The 19,867-nt window shown below is 34.8% G+C and overlaps 1 protein-coding gene across 17 annotated transcripts in view; it reads right to left on the reverse strand.

Annotated features, from left to right (window-relative positions):
• Nucleotides 1–19,867, reverse strand: part of ZBTB20 (zinc finger and BTB domain containing 20) — an 820,261-nt gene that overhangs the window by 463,875 nt on the left and 336,519 nt on the right. For 15 of the 17 annotated variants that reach the window (XM_029213648.1, XM_029213645.1, XM_029213646.1 and 12 more), the window contains one exon: nt 7,854–7,927. The exons of the other annotated variants lie outside the window; for them this stretch is intronic. The gene's annotated coding sequence lies outside the window, so the exon portion shown is untranslated. The remainder of the gene's footprint in view (nt 1–7,853; nt 7,928–19,867) is intronic. 17 annotated transcript variants of the gene reach the window in all.

Raw genomic sequence — 19,867 nt, forward strand, 5'->3', positions numbered from 1 at the left:
CAGGTAGGCATTTTACCATAAACTTGTTATGCATACTGGTGCTATTCTATAGTGACAGACAGTTTTAGAATAATCGTTCAAGTGTAACAACAGTAGAAATGACCTCAGAAATGGAGGTATATACATGTGGTGTTGCAAAAGTTGACACGGACGGAAATTCAGGATCATGTATGCAGTAGGACCTGCCATCAACGAATGTTTCAAACCTCTCCCTCTTCCTCTTCTTCCATATTGTCTCTCTCCCTCTCTCTCTCCCTTACTCCTTCTTTCTCTCTCTCTCTCTCTCTCTCTCCCTCTCCCCCTCTTTCTCTCTTTCTCTATCTCTCCTGCCCTCACCAAGGAGTTCACTTCTAATGTTGTCCTCAGTGGTCATTAGAAAACAATATTAACAATTGATAAATATATTTGGATTTTCTGCTTTGCATTTTTTTTAGTAGCAGTAATGATGAGCACTTTTATTGACCTATATCTCTGATCAGGCGTATAAGGCTTCAATTAAGTTAGACTTGAGAAGGAAAATGTAAACCTTATTCTTTCTTATTGGTCTAATAAACACAATATTTTACTTCTTTCACTTTTCAAAGATGTTTTCAAGTACGATCAAGGTTACTAGTACCATTGTCTGCGATATGATTGGGACCTTGGGCACAGACACACAGTGAGTCAAGATGATGTAGTGATGAAAGACTGTCATGGATTTGACCAATCTTCCAGCTCTTCATTTCTGAAAGATGGAAAAATATATAGGGGCTCTATTTATTTCCAGGCAAGATGATATAACTTAACCATAAAAGCATCCTCTCAACATATTCTCTTTTTTCTTGGGAAATCTACGAGAGCATGTGTTAAATTCTACTTTGCCATATAAGGAGTTGAGGTATGCAGACCACAGAATACTAGCATCAGGAGAAGAGCAGACTTGGAGGTGGGTGGAATAATGGAAAGAATACTTGGGGTCAGAGAGATCTGCGTTTGGATCCTGGCTCTGGGTTTTACTAAGATGTTGGGCGGCGGGGGGCTATTTAATCTCACTGTTCCTCAGTTTCCTAAAATGTAAACTAAAGGTTATAATATTTATTTTGAGACACTGTTGTGGGAATTAAATGTAAAGAGCTTTATGCAGAGAGGGTGCCTGCTAAACGTAACCTTTTTCTTTACCTTCTTAACTTTTTTCAAAGTTTTTCAGAATTTGGACTGTTAGAGAACTAATGGCCTCTGTGACCACGTGACCTGAAGTGATAACAAAACGCAATAGATAAAAACACCAAACGAGATAGTACGGGGTTTGAATCAGTTAGGTCTGGCATCAATACAAAACTCACTTACTGGCTTTGCAATCTTGGATGTTACTTAATCTTTCTGGATCTCAGTGTTCTCATTATAAAATGGAAATTATTACTGCTTTGCTGAGTGGTTGCTGAGGGTGGTAGCAAGGATTAGAGACAAATTTTATAAAGCAGCTGGTACATTAAGTAAACAGATTGTGAGTAATATTTATTGTTCAGATTTTTATTAATTAAAACTTGTCTATAGATTCATCTCCTATACTTAATATTCCTTTTTCCACCCAAGACCTTGAAAGGGCTACAATAGGGGCTTGGATCACAGATTAGCTGGTTTGGCTGTGGTAATCTAGCTCTTAAGCATTAGAATTACAGTTCCAGCCCTGCCATTAACTATTTAACTGTATGACTTGAACAAGAATTCTAGGCCTAAATTTTGTTCATTTCCAAAATGAGAAGACTGGAATAAATAATTCCTAAGGCTCTCTGTAGACATAATATTTTGATTCTGGTGTCTTTTTACTGAGTTGCAATAGATAAGTACTCATACCTTTAGAGCTTAACCTACTTCTCTATGGTTTTAATTTTCACATTCCCTCTACTCTATTTCTTCTTTAATTGCAAAAGGGGATAATTTCTATCACTTTGCAAACAAACCAATATCTGTTCTGATTTAGTGGCATTCCAGAATATTAATCATCATACTTTAAAACAGTCTGGATTGTTTTAATCCAGAAATTCAGTCATATTATAGGTAGTATTAATGAGGATAATGATGATTCATTTTCAAGGCTTTCTATGCCTCCAGGCCCCTGGCCATTGCACATGATAAAATATATCAAAATTAAAAATAAGATTAAGGTTTAACAGTTAAAAATACATTCTAAGAGTAAAACACATTTTTGTACTCATTTCTACACTATACAACGAGCACTTAAAAATAAACAAAAATAACAGATTCATTAACCAACAACAGAATTTTAATAATTATTGACTAGAAAGGAAATAAAATTAACTTGACCTTATCTTAGAAGGTTGTCAGAGACCTATTTTGGTTATGCAGATGGGAAACATGTTGTGAACTATTAGACCTCTGTTTCAAAAGTCCAAGCCCTCCTCAAATTCAGAAGTAAACCTTCAGTGAGGATTCAAAATGAATATATAGATGCTATAAGCTTACGTATATTATGTACCTTTGAATTACCTTCATCTTGTTCTATTCTTAAGCTATTCTTCAATTAATATTTATTTACTTACTTTTTTTTGCATGTCTACTATGTGCTTTTCCAGGGTATTCAGAATAAGATCCAAATTCCCCACCCTGGCTACTTCTCTGACCTCACCTCCAGTCGCTCTCCTCCTTTGCTTCTTTTGCTCTAGCTACTCTGGAATCCTTTTATTTCCTTGAATACACAGTTTGTCCTTGCCTCAGGGCTTTGTCCATGCTGTTTCTGTTGGGAGCTTTCTCCCCCTCTCAAACTTCCATCCCCACCCCAAATTGTTCACCTGGCTGATTCTTTCTGTCTTTCAACCCTCAACTTAAATGACACTTTCTCTAAGAATTCTTTCCTGAGCACCCAGTGGACAGAACAATAGAGTTTCCCCACCCATTATTGTCTTGCATACCAACTAGCTCTTCTCATGGACTACAATTTGCAATTTTGTAATTATCTGCATACTTATTTGACGTCGGATTCCCTTAGAAGACTATAAATTTCATGAGACACTAAGGGATCGTTTCTTTATTCCCAATATTAAGCATGGTTGAATAATGAATTAATGGTTCTATTGTGGTAGATTCTATAGGGTTAAGAAATATTAATAATTAAATATGGGCTCTATCCCTAAGAATTTGCTTTCTAGTAAAAAAATAAATAAATAAAGCATGCCCATAAATATTGTTTAAAAATACAGAAAGTAATTCATGTCTCAAAAAATGTGTAGGAGGGTGCTGTATTAGGTTTCTAGGCTGCTATAACAAATTATTACAAACTTGTTAACTTATATAAATTTATTCTTTCACAATTTCGAAGACCAGAAGTCCAAAATGAGATTGTTGGCAGGGCTGCTACAGGTGCTAAGTGAGTTTGGTAGGTAGGGGAGAGTGGACTATTTCTGGCTAGGTCAGGGAGAGAAGGTTTCATGGAATAAATAGCATTTAAAGTAACCTGGAAGGATGGATTAGATTTGCATATGGAAAAACAGAATGATGAGCATTCCAGATAACAGAAACAATACTAATAAATGAGGGTGAGGAAATCTGGCCTGAGTGTATGGTATATTAAACCATAAAATTAAGTCAAAAATTGGGACAGAATTAGATTTTAGAGTGTCATGAATATTGGTTAGGCATTGTTTGGTAATTACTATAGAATATTAAAGTTTTGTCTGAACAAAAGTGACATGATCTTAGGGCTCCTGCTTCATGAAACCTAATGGGGCAACAGTGTTCAGGATGAACAGGTCTCCCCTCTCTGTTTCTCCCGACTAGGAGATTAGTACAACCAAGAGAAGATGAAAACCTGACGAGGACAGAGATACCAAAAAAGGAGAATTACTGGCCACTTATTGGATACTTGGGGGGGATAGGAGAGGGAATAATGAGATATTTTGAGCCAAGATGACCTGGAGAATTGGGGTGAAGAAAATTAGGATAGTCAAAAGAAGGATGATTTTTAACTAGGAGGATAATTACTTGATATATTGATTCTGAGAAACTGGTGTGATATCTATATAGTTGAAGATTTAAATAAGGAAACTGGAAATACAGTGCTGTAGTTTGGGACTTAAGATATAAATGTGTGCGCTATCAACAGTGAAATAAATGAAGTCATACAACCCTGCAAAACAGTGTCAAATCATGGGAAAAGTATGCATGTGGAGTTTGACAGACATATTCACATCCTATCTCAACCAATTACCTTTTGTATGACCTGGGACAAATTGCTTAATTCTTCCACTTTCTCATTTGTGAAAAAAGGGGAAAATAATATTATCCCTTAGTCAGGATTACCTGAGTTGAGTATTTAAAAGACCGATCATCTTTAGATCTACTTTCATATTTCGGTGGCATGATTCCCAGTAAGACATATATTTATTTTTCAATCCATTATCTTAAAAATATGTAACACAGTCTTTTTACAAACTTTTTTTCTTTGATTCTATTTCTTAAAAGCATATTGACTGTGATCCTCTAAACTGATTTCATGACCTATGAATGAGTTGCAACCTATACTTTGGAAAACATTGGCCCTAACCAGCATTGTATACTCAGGTCACACCATTACCATTGTTTCCTCAACTTCCCTCTGCCTAGGCTGCTTGCTAATATGATATTATTCCTTGATGGTCCAGACGAAGTGATAACCATTTATTTCCTCTACTACACCCATAAAATACTTTGTCTATAAGAAAGATGTATCTGTTGTCCAACTACTACTCTGGTCTCTTTGGATTGTCAAATGACAGAATCCAGTAAAGGAAACCTGAAATAAATTACCAGGGCAAGTAATTCATTTTAAACTATTAAAGTTTATTTCAATTTTTCCAGACCCTGAGAAACTTTTCTCTGATGGAAATGACTCCTGGCAACAATGACATTCTGACACCATGCCTGATGCACCCTCTTTGGGAAGTTTGAATTCAACGTCACAATGGCTGTGTTCAGATTACCGGTTTCATCTTGCTTGTAAGCCCAATTAAACTACTGAAGTTTCTAATGGCCTTCTGTCCACTTTGTAAATCACCATAAAGAATATTAAACCAACCACATAAATTTGCCTCTGTGTGACTCAATGCACAACCAGAGGCACAATACCAAAATGCATAATAAAAAAATAACAATTTTTTGATAACAATAAATGCTTTTAGAATACCCTTTATATACGAATTTTGGACTAGTTGGTAGAGGGGACCACAGTTCAGTGGGTCTCATAAGATGAGCCTAAGGCAATTTCTTCCTCAGCAAACACAGCTCAGACCCTGAGTGTAGAAGAAAGATCAAAGCCTCAGAGTCCAAAGTTGGGTTTACTCTCAGGCCTAGACGTCTGAGAATGATTCGCATTGGTGATCAGTATGGTTTGGGTAACCTGCATGCCCTACCCTGGGCCTCAATTTACTTATTCCAAAATGGGATGACTGGACTTTTATTTCTTATATCCTTTCTACCTGTAACGTTTGCCGATGCTCTGCCCTTACATCTCTTTCACCTCAATCTTTTAATCTTAAAACATGTGAAATGTGTTTATAAAGTTCTTTGATGTCCCTAAATGTTATCCAACATGATAACAGTACAATTCATGAAGCCTAAATTTTATCATTTTAGCTTTGCCTCAGAGGCCAAGTTTTATGAGAGCCTTAATTTGCACCACTAGAAGCTAATTTAATAAAAATGAAGGGACCCCTTTTAGAAATAAATTAAAATTGGTGGGGGAGGGCAGGTAACTTTATGCAAAAGAAAAAACAACAGCAACAAAAAACCAGGAAACTCAGCTTAGAGGGGTCAAATTGTTCTGAGTTCTAAATAATGCTGTGGTCTTATTTGTGCTGAGAAACTGGTCCTGGTTTTTGACGCACTGAAAGTAGAAGTTTCTAATGGCAACTTCCCAAATCTCTGGACTCTTGACCCAATACCTTTTGTACCATTTGCCCCATTTTCTTGAAGCACAATCTACTGCATAGTAATTAGACAAACAGGTACAGAGCATCATCCATCCTAGAGCCAGGTAGATTTATCTTTGGAGACAACTTCAGTGTATGGGATGTAAGACACAACTTAAACAGAAAACTAGTGAAGACCACTTCACAGACAAAAAGGATATGTATGAATGGGCACTTCTCATTCTGCTCAGGTGAAAGAAGTATAAAGTCAAAGAGGAGAAAGACTAGGCGACTGATGCCTAATGTTACGTGGTAAATAGTAGGTTTGTCTTTGACAAATTCCTTTATAATTATCTTCCTGACTGTCAAAAACTTTATTCAACCCATCTTCACAATATTCTCTGAATGAATGACACCTAAAGTTCTGACTTAAATTTTCTAATTGTACTAATAACAATAGCTGTTTCTTGATTACTACTATTATGCCAAGGACTGGGGATTACAAAAATCAATAAGAAATATACCCTGATTTTAGAGACCTTACCATCTATGGTTTTCGACTGTGGTAGTTATGACAAAAATAACAATAACCATCATGTATTCACTCATACCATCCAGGCACTGTGCTCAGTGGGCAGCATATATAAGCTGCCAAAGTTCCCTCCAGTTCACCAGATACCCTGACAGTGAAGTGATCTTGCTCTGTCCATGCATCATCTCTCAAAGAAAAAGAAAAAAAAAAAAAAAAAAGGACCTAACAGGAATTCAGACAATAGGCAGGGATATTTAAGCAACGTCAGAACTGTCTACAGTAAACATACAAGAACTGTAGTCAATAATGAAAGAGTACAGTAAACCAAAGTGAAAATGGAAGAAATCATCTGAATCACCGTTAGTGTACTCTGTCGAGAGGAACTGTGACACTTTGAAAACCACGATGCAGTAAACCCCACATCCGGCATTCCAACAATGACACAAGGAGATGAATGCTATTTAAGTGTTTTAAGACTCTCTAGCAAAAGACCTCATAACACATTAAATTGTAAAACTTAGGAAGACATCATAACCTTCTGGACTTCACTACGAAAATGAACATTTTGATCTAAAATTAAAAAAATATAACACTGAATTTCCTTGCAGTATTTCATAACCTTTGAGTGCGGCATTAAAATGCTTTTCTTTTTTCCCCCACCACCTCTAAGCTTCTGTTTTCTTACCCTGGGCGTCTGAATCTTTTATATGCTTGGGTTCTATTCACTGCCTGTTATTCAGACATTGAAATCCCAAATGTTAATTGTTCTTCCAAGTACATTGACAAAACAGCAGCTAAATAAGGGTAGACCAGACTGTGGTAGACTCTGACATGCATTTATGGAACAATGGGGCTCTGAGAGACAGCCTTGTAGCTCACGGGAAGACATAAGATGTGCTATTTTGACTGCTTCATAGCAGAATGGGGAACACACGCACACAAGGGAATTATGCATTTTACTTAGTTTTGCCCAAAGTCCTCAAAGCAACAGAATCTTGTGATGTCATCATGAACTTTCTTTCTCTCCATTTACATTGACACAAAGGCTAAAAATTTCTAATGACATCACAAAGGAAAAAGGAACCTACTTTGATTCCATAAGAAATCTGTTACCTTCTAAGAGACTTGTACCAAAATGTAAGAATCCTTCCTGACAGGGTGTATGTCACTGTGCTGATGCACGGTGGGTGACACGCTCCCTAATGCAATTCAAGCCAGCCAAAAGAAAGGATTCACAATTTAGGTTGGATAAAAAAGACATACTGAATATTGAGCCTTACAAATTTTCTTTTTTTAAAGAAGGAAATCATTTAAACATGTATTTCTTCAGGGATATTCAAATTTTTACGCATGTCTGGTTACTATGTTACCAATATTTTTGTCCTTTTTTTGAGTTGGTCACAAAAACACAGAGGAAGGTAGAGGAAGCTTTCACTTACAAGAATGCGGTGCAGCTCAATCTTTTGTTTTTAAGGTGCAGTGATTTCAGTCTCTAAATGTAACTTCAGGCAGTCTGAAAAGAAACAGGTTAAAATCTCTTCCAGTTATAATTGGTATTTCAGATTTAATTAAAAATTAAACTTTCATAATGTTTCACCATCCAAAGCAATGCATTATCAGTCAAGCGTGGCTTTTTTTTTTTTCTAAGGAAAAAAAAAAACTCTCTTCCCAGAGTCGTTTTTTTAATGAAAAGAAAAGGATCTAAAGAGGAAAAAAAGCAATTCTGAAAAACAAAATATGCCGCCATGTTAAGGACTTCATAATGATATGACTAGAAGCTCAGTGTTTCTGAATTTTACCTATATTCTGATTTTTTAAAAACTCCTAAATAATTCCAAAGGCTCAAGATTACATAAAATGTTATTTCAGAGAAAAAAGAAGAAAATCTACAATCTGAATACACATATTAAAGGGAAATATAACTTCAAATAAAATTGGAAAAAAATGTTACATCTACTACTTTCAAATGACTGAATTGGTGGTGGGGCAAATGGTGAAGTAGAGGTAAAGGAACATATTTAGCAATACAAATGCCCATTGCAAGGTATTGTGGGTTTAGTGCACTCCAGACCACATCATATTATATAGCTAGTCACATGCAGCACTGCTATTTGAAGCAACATGGGAAGACCATCAGGGTTTGAACCGGTCTTCTTGATTTAAATAACTGTGAACACATTTAAAAAATACCTATTTTTAATCTTTGAATTAAAATTAAAAATCCAGGCATTAAAATTAAAATATGTCATAAATACTTGGGCTTAAGATGTCATACTAACTTTTTCAATCCTTTCTTTCTTCATACAACACCATCTATGAATAAGATAATAGTTAAAAAGCAGGATTAAGTCATCCCTATTTTTAGCTTCAAATAACTGATACAACAGGTTTAGAAAAACAGACCTTTTTAGTGTAAAATGGAGACAGAACAATTATCTTTCTTTTACTTTACAGCATGGCAGTACATTTTTTTATATATTTGTAGCACTAAATATGGTATGTTTATGTCCACCTTCCTACTAATGCAAGGTAATATTTTAATATCGCCATATATGAGAGTATGATCATAGATCAGCCCTGAAATTGCATTTGTTTTTAGAAAATGCATCTAGTTCTTACTTGTGAATTCTATTTTCTTTTTCTCTTGTATTATACAGAGGAATATTTTGGGTATTGTGTCTATTTGATGCATATAGATTTTAAGTTCAAACTGGCTTAAATTCACTAGGTCTATCCATGAATGGATCCAAAAAAAAAAAAAGATCACTGACATTGACTGACTAAACTTTTCCCCTGCTTCTCACATGCCTGAATTAGACTAAAAATGCACCAGTGTAAAGACAGAAATTATGGAGGCGTCACCAGGGACAACTGACTGAGAGGAGGGGAGTTCACATATTTCCTTATAAGGCAACAAAATATTCATAAAAGAAACTGACAAAAATAACTCATGATCAGAAATAATAAGGAATAACAATAATCCCCAATAAATGATTCAGAAACATAAAAACTGCTCACCTCTATATAAATCTGAATCACCAACTAGTATTGTTCTACTCACCGATCACGTATAGTTAGTGAAACGGATTCAACTGTCTTGTTCAGACAAGAAAGGGTGATAGAAACTAGGCTGCATATTTATATATAAACTACTTAACTGACAACTAGCAGTTCAATTTAATGAGTCAGATTTCCTTTTCCTTAATTCACCAGATGTTGAGTGAATTGAACTCTTAGTTCAAAACAATAAAGCAGTTTCTACGAACAGAAAGTCAAGTTACATTCTCCTCTTCTCATGTCATTCCTCTTTCTCTTCTTTGACCTTTCTCTTCCCTTCTCTATCTCTGCCTGTTTCTTCCTTACTTTCACTTTCTTCCTTATTTATTTTCTCCCTCTCTCTTCTCTCTTTTTTTTTCCCCCTTGGTGAGGGTAATGAAGCTCAAAAATAACATCTTGTATCCTGTTGAGGGAAACTTGGTCACAACTATCCTTCCAGATGACAAACTCATTCTTAAATGTCTGCTTCCCAATCCAAAGAAAACAGAGTAATTGAGAAAATAGAGATGCAACATCACTTAGCACTACCAACACCACCACTTTTAATTCCCATGTTACATTCATCACAAGGAGGACTGAAGTTTATTTACGTTATCCCCTAACCTCAAATAGGACCACAAATAAGACTAATAACAGGACCATTTTGTGGCACTCAGGCAAACGGCTGGTCAAAACAGATGGATCTTACTTTGCGCCAGGACTCAAAAAATGCAGTCGCCAACACACTGTTGGCAACTACATATCTTGGCCCAAGGATGGACCTGGAAGTGGGACCAGTTGTCTTTGATATGAATACTGTTCCTATTCATATCTACCCCATGAGAAATCATTAACTCTGTTCCTATGTAGTGGGGTTAAGTACTGGGTAGAAACTCTTTGGAAGATTGATCATCGAGAAAGTGAAATATTCTGAAGGCATGTCAGATTAGATTAAGGAGCAGAGAAGTTAGGACTAGGACCTTATTTTTGGCTCTACTGTCTACTTTTCAACTTCCTGTTTTTTTCAAGTTCAGTACTGTACACTGAACCCACTTTTAAAATACTAGATTTCCAGAGTATGTGTCATCAATAAGAATAACTTGCTCCTGACGTTTTGGGTTCCAAAATCTGTTAAAATTTTTTCAAGTTATCCAGATCAACCTCAGTCATTATTAAAACTGACCACCAATGTCAGACTTCTTTAATCAAGACAGAACTATGTAAGGCTTTAAAGAATACACCCAGTGATACACTGGGGAACAGCTCAGTAATCAATGCAAATTACAAAGCCCGGAAGAATGCTTCTCTTGGCAGAGACTATTTAGCAAGAGTTGTACATTCTGCACTAGTTAAAGATTCTGAATGGCTTTCCAGAGAAGTAGCAAATGCATTATATTACAGTAACCCATCCTGTAAGTCTTCAAGGCCAAAAAACAAAGCCCCAGACAATAAAAAACTGAAGGGGGGGGGTGAGGAACTACAGATCTTAGTATTGATTAGGAACAAAGGACTGCTTCTGACCACATCGAATAGGTAGGAGTTTTAGATATCACCAGGTCACAGAACTTCAAGGAAAGAGCAACAAAGCACTCCAGTTTAGGAAGTCTGTGCTAATATAGGCAATTCTCTTAATGCTTTCCCAACTATTCAGCACTGACTGTATCTTGCTCAGATTGTTTTTGAGAGTTCACTCACCTCTCTATGAGTTATTCATTCTGACACTGTTCAGATTTGATTTTTAACAGACAAGCCCTGTTTGTGGTCAACATAGAGACCAAATTATAATGTTTTAATTATTTCCCTTAGTCTTTTTTTTTTCCTTTTCACTTACAACTTTTCTTATTGTGAAATATTTCAAACATATGCAAGAGTAGAGAGTATAGTAAAATGAACTCCCCACCCCCTGCAAAGAAAAGAATTCCTATGTACATTGCTTTATTGCACTTTATAGATACTGCATTTTTTACAAATTGAAAGTTTGTGGCAACCCTGCATCAAGCAGTTCTACCAGTGCCATTTTTCCAACAGCATTTGCTCACTTCATGTCTCTGGTAATTATATCTTGGTAATTCTTGAAATATTTCAAATTTTTCATTATTATTTTATTTGTTACGGTGATCTGTGATCAGTATCTCTGATGTTACTATTGCAAAAAGACTACAACTAGCTGAAGTCTCAGATGATGGTTAGCATTTTTTAGCAATAAAGTATTTTTAAATGAAAGTATGTACACACATAATGCTATTGCACACTTAATAGACTACAGTATAGTGTAAACATAACTTTATATGAATTGTTGAAACCAAAAGATTTGTGTGACTTGCTTTATTGTGGTGGTCTGGAACTTGAACCTTAATAATTCTGAAATAGGCTTGCAGATAGAAATACAATTGACTTGTGTACAATGCTCTTGTACCCAGCGAGCTTGCTGAACTCATTTATTAGTTTGTGTGTATGTGTATGCATTCCTTAATATTCTCTACGTACTTATGATGTTTTCTGCAAATAAAAGTTTTAGTTTTTACTTTCCAATCTGGATGCCTTTGATTTCCTTCTTTTCTGTTGTTTCTTTCTTTTTTATTTCTTTCCTTGCTTTATTTCCTCTTTTTCTTTTTATTTATTTTTCTTACCTTTCTGTACAGAAACTCCAGTACAATTTTGAACAGGAGAGGTGAGAGCTGACCACCTTGCCTTGTTCCCAATCTTAGAGAAACCAGTCAGTTTTCCATCATTAAGTATGATATTTGTTGCAGGTTTTTTCATAAGTGCCCCTTATTTAGGTACAGAAGTTCTATCCCTAGTTTGTTAAAAGTTTCTGTCACAAATGCATATTGGATTTTCTCAAATTTTTTTTTGTGTATCTATTGCCACAATATATATACATATAGATAAATATACATATAGATACAATAGATATAGTCATGTGCTTCTCGCCTTTATTCTACTAATATGTTATATTACATGAATGGATTACTGGATGTTAAACCAATCTTGCATTACTAGGATAAATCCTACTTGGTCAGGGTGTAAATAATATTACAGATTGCTGTACTTAGGTTTGTGAATATTTTGTAGAGGATTTTTGTTTTTATATTTATGAGGAATACTGGTTTATTTTCTTATGATGTCTTTGTCTGGATTTGGTCTCAGGGTAATACTGTTCTAATAGAATGAACTGAAAAGTGTTCCTTCTTCCTCTATTTTTGGAAAAGTTTGTGAAAAATTGGTATTATTTCTCCTTTAAATATTGGCTAGGATACAGTGAAGTCATTTGCATCCAGACTTTTCTTTGTGGGATGACTTAGTTAATAATTCTATCTTTTTACTGTTATAGGTCCATTTAGATTTCCTATTTCTTCTTGAATCAGTTTTGGTAATTTGTGCATTTCTAGAAGTGATACCATTTTATCTAAATTGTCTAATTTCTTGGAATATATTTGTTCATAGTATTACATTTTAATCTTCTAAATTTCTATGGGGTTGGTAATGTCTCCTCTTTCACTTCTGATTTTGGTAATCTGTTATGTCCTCTCCTTTTCCCTTGGTCAGTCTAGCTAAAGATCTGTCAATTTTGTTGATCTTTTCTAAGAATCAACTTTTGGTTTCATTGATTTTCTCTATTATTTTCTTGTTATATATTTCATTGATTTCTGCTCTAATCTTTATTATTTCCTTCTTCTTTAATTGAGTTTTGTTATATAGTTACACCATATCTATGTTTACCTACATAATTATATTAACAGTGCTATTTATCTCTTTGGGTGTATTTTAATTATTGTTTGCTGTCATTTCTTTTCAGCCTAAAGGATTTCCTTTAGTATTTCTTGTAAGGCAGGTCTGCTAGCAGTGAATTGCCTCAGTCTTTATCCTACAATATCTTTATTTTACCTTCATTTTGAATAGTTTTGCTGGATATAAAATTCTTGATTGTCATTTGTTAAAATCTTTATTTCCTTCAGCCTTTGAATATGTTATCTCTCTGCCTTCTGACTTTAAATGTTTCTGATGAGAAGTCAACTGTTAATCATAGTGATGTACCTGTATCGCATTTGTCTTTTTTTCTCTTGCTGCTTTCAAGAATTTCTCTTTCTCTTTGGCTTTCTAAGTTTGGCTATGATGTGACTATGTATGGATTTTTCATATTTATGACACCCGGAATTTGTTGAGCTTCTCAAACATGTAGATTAATGTTATTCATAATATTTGGCAAATTTTTGGTCATTGTTCCTTCCAATATCTTTTTTCTTCTCTTTCTTTCTTTTCTCTCCTCCTTCTCTCCCATTACACATGTTGGTATGCTTGATGGTTTCTCACAGATCTCTGAAGCTCTACTTCTTTCTTCATTATGTTTTTCTCTTCTTCAAATTGGATAATTTCTACCAATTAATTTCAAGTTCACGGATTTTTTTCTTTTGCCATCTCAAATCTGCTGTTGAGTCCCTCTAGAATATTTTTCATCTTAGTGTACTTTTTCACTCCAGAATTTTTGTTTCTTTTAAAAATAATTTCTATCTTTATATTAATATTCTTTATTTGAATAGTAATTATAGTAATATTTTATGTAATTATTTAATATGATTTCCTTACTTACTCAAACATATTTGTAGTAGCTCCTCTCAGGTCTTTGCTAAATTCACCTTCTGCTCTCCCCCACAACCTAGAGATAGTTTCTGTTGACTGCTTTTTTTTAACTGGGTGTGGATTAAACTCCTGTCAGTCCTTACATGTCTCAAAAAGTTTTTCTTGAAAATTGACATTTTATACAATATATTATAGTAGTTATGACTTCTGATTTTTCCCTCTGGGGGTTTCTGCTGTTTTTGCTATTTATGTGTTTATTTGTTTAGTGACTTACCAGTCTAATTCTTTGGAATCTGTCTCCCTCATACTGTTCAGCTGCTGATGTCTCTGGTCAGTTTTTATAATTCCTATTTTCATTTCTTAGCTAAGACTTGCCCCTGTGTCAGCACAATTTGCAGTTTATATCCATTGACTGGTCAAAAGCTGTACTCAAACAACTTAGGCCAATAAGCTAACACCCTTTGCTGATGAATATATGCATGGGTTGGGGAATTCATTCAAAGTTCAGTCAGCTTACAAGTCTTCCTTGCCTCTTACATTCCACTGGGCTTTCCCTTATCTCCTCTTTGCACTAGGCCTTAGGATCCGTCTGGGGTATGTGGATATCTTGGACCTTCTCTGATCTTCCCTGAAACACATATGCAGATTTCCAAACCACCAGAGATATGTGTTAGTTTCATCAAGGCTCAATATGGCAGTCTCCTCATCCAATTCTCCTTGTTAAATTTCTGGCTAATATGCCAGTCTATTGCCTGCCCCAACCTGAACTGCAATCTGAGGCTAGCTATGATGTTTACACTTCCTTTTTGTTTGCTGCTGAGACTGCTACTGTTTTGACAGCACCCAGGGGCATGTGGTTTTTCAGCTTGATATTCTATTCCATCAAGTCAGCCCCTTTCAGCAGTGAAGGTGTGGATTTCCACGGCTCACCCTGCCCTGCTGGAACTATTGTGCTAGTGGAGTTTGGGGAGGGGTAAGGAGAGGAGGTAGTCCCAGCTGAAACAACAGACCCCATTTATGTCTGTTGTCTCACAATAATCTTTAATGTGGCACCTTTTATTCTCAAAAACATCCAATTTAGGTGATAAAATTTATAGTCTCCTTCTACACAGTGATCATAAACTACTTATGGTATTCCTTCAACAAATGCCCACTGCCTAATTCTTTGCCTTGTAATGCAAGAATCAGAGGCCCAGCTGCATGGGGGGTGTGTGTGGGTGGGTGAGGAGGTCCAACTGCTACTGAATGAAAGCTTCCATGATGGTTACATGTGTACAGAAAATCCTCTATAGCTCTAGAAAGTACAAACATTTTGGGGGATTAAGAATATCTGTCAATTCTGAAAATCCTTAGTTGGGTTGGGCCATGAGAATTGGGAGGTGACTGGAGGATGAGGATGAAGGTGCCAAACGTCTCCCATCAGAGATAAATAATTTTGCCTTACTTTACAGATCTAAGAGGAATCACTCAATGAGAAGAGGTAAAATTATGTGGTTTATAAAGGATTTCTAGGAAATTTAGAGCTTGAATGAGCTGAAATAAACCCATTCCAAGTGACTGTGGAGAATGTGTTATCTAGACTTAATCTTACATAAAATAGTAGCTCAGAGATCTCACTAAAGAGGTTCAAATACTTACTTGGATCAGTTTAGTATTTACCAAATTGTTCCTTCACAGTTTCCTGTCCCTCTCAGTTTATTCTCCTCAGGAACATACTAAGGTGATGCACTCCTCCGGGAGCTTAAATAACTCTTGCAAATCAGGAAGTTCCCATATAGAAATAGGGAGTAATAAGCACTTTAGAAATGATTTTTGCTTTACATGATGATCCACAATAAAATTCCCTTGAGAGATTCTCCTGGAGCATTTAAATTATGAATAGATTTACAAAATCACTCCTATCACATAAAATGAGATAAACATGTAGTATCTGCTTCTAGGAATTTTCAAAACTGTTTGTTTTTTTGTTCTTCAAAAAGACTTAAAGGATTGGGAAGATCAGTAAACTTTGTGCAGTAGAAATTCAGAACGTATGATGCATTAACTTCGAATATCTTACTGATATTTTTGGATCAACATTAGGCTTCACAATTTACAAACTACTGAAGAAATCAAAGTATTCACCAAACTTCATCTAATTAAAATGTCATAGCAATTCACCTTTAACCAAGGAATGTGTAACAGTAAATATTACTATTTCTATTTGGAAAACAAGGAATCTAATCCATGAAACAGAACATGTAAACATCACATAAATTGCTTAATGACATGAATAAGTCTGCTGATGGAGTATATGATGAAATTCCATCACCTTGTAGCATGAGATTATCAATTAGGTAATATCCAGGCTGTGACAAAGAAGAAACTTGGAACCTGCATCTTCCATTTTGTGTATATTAGAGCAGAATCAAAATAAATGTTTAAAGAGATTTTTTTTTTTGTCCTATGAAATGATACTTCTCTGGCTAATCTCTCAGGTAAAGTGGGTAGATATTTTTTAGCTGTGTGTTCTTGTTAGGCTTTTCAACTTCTGTAAAATAATTTAAACACAGCCCCTAACTTGACTACTATTTCTGCCTTTAATTAACAAAGAATAGCTGTATTCCAAGCATTTTCCAATAATACAATCTAGAATTCACAGTCATCCAATAGCAATCAAAGGCCTAACTTAGAGAAATAGTATATATAAGAAACTGTCTGAAGGATGTGCAGTCCTTTCATTGGAATTCAGCATCTAGATATATTCTAAAATCTTCCTTCGAGTTATACCAGAATGGAGTGTCATCTATCTGGTCTGTATTTTATGAGACTGAGAATACCAAATTGTACATTACTGAAATGTTATCAATCTATATTGAGGGCCACAAAAGTAGAAGTGTACCTATAAAATATTCTTTGTTTCTCATGAAAGTGAATATTGGTCATGATATTCATAATAAAATACCCTTTATTACTTAAGGGTATCAGAGGAAGATATTTCTTTCTAGTCTTAATATCAGCAATGTATTTCTTCAAAACATATGATAAGAATCTTATTTGTAAACGTATGTAAGATACTATCTAGGGTGTTTTTTTATATAGGTCTAATTCTTGCCCCCTTCTCATGTTTTTCCCTTGTTTACCCATTTTAGTTTTCATTTATTTCACTTATATTATATACTTCAGTTAAATTTTATTTAATTTCATTCACAATAAATATATATATATGTGTGTGTGTATATATATATATATATATATATATACATATACATTTATATCATATACCTATGTATCCCTTTAAACCATCTTTATTTCCTTTTGGAACAAAGAGATGTCCATCTGCCTCTCTGTCTTCTTATCTACCCTTTCATATACCAAGTCATCTAAAGTTACTAGAGGATACCCCAAAATTTAGATGTAATTTCAAAATGTCAAACTAGTTCTTCTAGGAACTGGACTTGATAGACTTATTTATACTTTTGTGGTAACTTCATTTTCTTCTACCCTCAATGCTATTCAAATCAGATGTCTGAAGCAAAGTAATAGACTTGTATCATGAGGGTCCAAGACTAAATTAAAGCTCAGATAAGCATGTTTTTTCTAACTCATCTAAAGATGATTCTTGGCTTTCTGTGCAAGAATAGAATAATTTGGAACCTGTGGAGCAACAGTAGCTATCTTCAAATCATTAATAAAGCATATAAAATAGGGCAGTCATGACTGACTGTGCAGGTTGTGCCCTGTACAAGGGCTCCCAGTACAGTGCTGTGTTCCAATATAGAAGCCATACTCCCTGGCCCAAGCTACATCAGCTGGAACAGGGTTTCCTTTAATAATTTGCACAAAGGTGCAACCTATTCCTGAGTTGTTCTAAACCTCTGTACAAGTAACAGAGGCCCTCTATAACATGTTTCTATAGTATTTCTAACAAAATATAATTAATCGCATCGATATTTAGCCGGCTCTCTAGCTGTTACATGTTACGTGAATGTCTGGGTAAGCCTGCTAGTAACGACCTCACCACCTGAGTTTGAGTCTACATGACTTGGACTAAGCAATGCTTCAAAAACAGAATGTTAGTTATAAGTACAGATCTACTCCGGGAGACTGACTCTGAAACAGAATAGGAGGAAAAGGATGCTCCTAATATTGTCTTTCTTTGTAGGAAACAACATATCTTATATCAGATCATATTCTCAACATACTAAAGGCTTTTCTTCTGAAGTAGAGTTGAGAAGTGGGTGCAGAGCATAATGTTATTCATATTATTATTATCTCATTGATTATATTGTCTCCAGCTTAGAATTTTCAAGCAATGAGAAAAGTGACTTTAAAAAATCTTCAATAAGTTTTGCGACAATGGATTATTTGTATAATGGAGTGCTTTGCCCTTAAATTTAGCTCGTGGCTTTCTCTCTCCCTGGGAAATTTTATACAGTTAACTCTCAATAAATGATTTACAAGTGAGCTATGCATGAAACATTTTACATTAACTTTTTTTCTGACTGAAAAATTAACACATACCCATTGCAAAAGAATTGGAAAATACAGAAAAGTATACAAAAAAATGATAAATACCAAAAGTCTGATCACAGAGTCAATCAACCACTACTGGCACTTCAGCATTTAATTCAGACATGACAAACTTTAATCCCAGTTTGGCTTTCTTTTCTCCCACTGAACATCACTGAGCTGCCTCCTATTTTCACTTTTTGGTATTTACTCAAGCAATAGTAATTATTTTCTACAAATTAATTTAGCAATTAACCAAGTATGATTATATTTCATAGATCTGATACAGATTATTATTCATTCGTACTGTTCATTATAAAATGAGATAAGCTTTATCTAATCATGCCCTATGAAGATTATTATACATAACAAAGTATGACATTACATACTTTGGGTTAGATCATTTCTGTTTCATAATATGGATGCTAGAAATAGCTTCATTAACTCATGAAAAACAAAAGTAAAATGGTAAATTTGATGTTAAGAAGTCAAATATTGCATGCAAAGACCAAAGACAAATTATTTTAGATAATATTCTTGCTTCTTTATTTTTATTTTTACTATCTTTACTTCAAAACTACAATATTAGTATGGAAAACTGAGAGTTAGCTATGCTTATGAAGGTAAAGCACCATAAAAGCCCCAGTGCATCTCTCTCAAGAGTCTAATCCAATTCTATCTGAGGAGCTATCCTCTTTCCGTGAACTCTGCCATGTAGAATTACATCATCTCCCATGGCTCAAATTATCTCCAATTCATAAAATGCTTTAACAAAACTATTATGAAGTGGGTTCTGTTATATATTCATATAACTTCCTCCTCACTTTGGTTTAGCACAGAAATACACAATACATCAATATGTATTTCATTAAGACAGCTGTTTTGATATGGTAACAAGCTGGGCAAATAGAGGAAGTGTGTTGGATATAATTTATTTACATTTTAGTAAGATCTCAGATGAATGATACCACACAGGAAGCTCATAGTGAGGTTAGGAAGAAATGGTGGCTGAAGGATGTCTTGAAGTTTGGAAGCTGTTAAGTATTGTTTAATCAATAGTATTGCTTCTGAATTAAGACAGGATAACAGTTCCACAGGGATAGGTATTGTGGTCCATGACAAACATTATTCAATGCAGGCATTAAAACTTAAGGGGGGGATATAAATTTTCCAAAATATGATAAATGTTTAAGGTTGTAACTTAGAACATACATCAAATGCTAAAGTTTAAAATGGGTGGCCCTATGATATAAAAATCCCATCAAATCCCAAAGGATGGGACTACGCTTCTTTAATATACCAAAGCTTACTGCTAAAATTTCCTTTTAGTAGAGATGCTAACTTC

This window comes from Monodon monoceros, unplaced genomic scaffold, assembly GCF_005190385.1.
Source record: "Monodon monoceros isolate NGI ecotype Baffin Bay Population unplaced genomic scaffold, NGI_Narwhal_1 Super_Scaffold_11, whole genome shotgun sequence".
Classification (NCBI taxonomy): Eukaryota; Metazoa; Chordata; class Mammalia; order Artiodactyla; family Monodontidae; genus Monodon; species Monodon monoceros.